General features: G+C 43.1%; 1 pseudogene; it reads left to right on the forward strand.

Moving 5' to 3' along the window:
• Nucleotides 1-860: 860 nt before the first annotated feature.
• On the forward strand, nucleotides 861-1,236 carry LOC101585820 (annotated as a pseudogene).
• Nucleotides 1,237-1,696: the final 460 nt, after the last annotated feature.

Raw genomic sequence — 1,696 nt, forward strand, 5'->3', positions numbered from 1 at the left:
ACCCCTGTTCCTGTACTTTGCCGAAGCAGGCACTTTAGTCTATTGAGATACCTGGCAGCCCTAAACCCTTTTCTTTTCTTTTTTCTTTTTTGCAGAACCAGGGATTGAACTCAGGCCCTTGCACCAAGCACTTATTCTACTGAGCTATCTCCCCTGACCCCCAAAGCCTTTTCTTAAAAAAAAAATAGAGTTTGAGACTAAACAAACAAAAACACATTTGAATTTCCAAAGTTACCTCCAACACACAGAAGTAGAGAACAGATTTATAATTTCTAAGGATGGCAGAGTCTTGCATTAAGCCTTCAAAGTTGGATATATATATGAAAATGGAAAATCAAGAACCTTCCAAACTGCTTGTATGGAGTAGAATTCAAGTGTCAGCAAGGAATTTTGTCCACTGTCAGAGAACAAAGGGCTCACCATGTATTCCCAATATGACTAAAATTTCTTTAGTGCAGTGACCACCGTGGCCCCTCTTATCTTCCCCATACAGGGAGAGTTCATGGTGGTCTTCTTGCCTACGCTCTGTCATTGTCTATTACCAAGACAGAGACTCTAGGCGTTGAGCCGAAGGCAGGGGTTGAGATTTCGGATTGGCTCCCTGGAGGAAACTGGGGAAAGCACATGTTTTGTGTAGTCAGAAGCACTGGTCTGAGGCAATGATGGCATGGCACCCAACTATAGTGTGTGCTCTGCTCCTAGCTGGAGGAGTGCCCGGCCAGGGGACACACTTTCTGTCATGTTTCACTGAGATGCACCACATGACTAATTCTCATTACTAGACACTAGAAGCTGGGCTGCTGGATCCTGCTCGTTGTGTTTTGCACACAATGGGTCAAAAGGCTGTCAGCACTGCTAGGATGGAGCTTGTGAGATTTTTGATGAAATTGAGTCATGAAACTGTCACCATTGAGTTAAAGAATGGAACACAGGTGCATGGAACAATCACAGGTATAGATGTCAGCAGGAACACACATCTAAAAGCTATGAAGATGACCCTAAAGAACAGAGAGCCGGTGCGGCTGGAAACATTGAGCATTCGAGGGAATAACATTCACTATTTCATTGTGCCCAACAGCTTGCCTCTGGACACGCTACTTGTGGCTGCTGAACCTAAGGTGAAATCTAAGAAGAGGGACGCTGTGGCAGGAAGAGGTTGGAGGCTGAGGTTGAGGAAGAGGTCATGGCCACGGCAGAGGACAAGGGGGTCCTAGGCGATTACGCCTCCTGAGATAACGGGTGCAGAAGTGACTGGAGGTATTTTTGTACAGGTTTTGCCTGTCAGTTTTTAACAAACATAATTGGGGGGAGGGGAAGAAACTAGAAATGATATGTATCACTCCCAGGACAAAGTAGTTTTAAAAAATAGATGTCTCCACTTTTCCATTTAACAGCTAAAAGAGGACAATGAGACACTACAGGTTTTTATCACTATAAAATAAAATGATTCTGGGTCCCTAAGTCATTGCCTAAAAGACTTCTCCTCTATTAGTAAGACAGAAACAAACATAGATTATAGTAAGTTCCTGAGACCAGAATTATTTCCATTAATTTCTCTAACACAAACTCCAGACTCAATATTCCTTATGCTCAAATCTTGAGGTATCCAGGCTCACATGGCCTAATTATTGATTCACTTAAATAAACTAGGACACCTTGTAGAATAGTTGATTCAAGTTGCAAACCAAACCTCGGG

The sequence above is a fragment of the Octodon degus genome, unplaced genomic scaffold (assembly GCF_000260255.1).
Source record: "Octodon degus isolate 3935 unplaced genomic scaffold, OctDeg1.0 scaffold00240, whole genome shotgun sequence".
NCBI lineage: Eukaryota > Metazoa > Chordata > Mammalia > Rodentia > Octodontidae > Octodon > Octodon degus.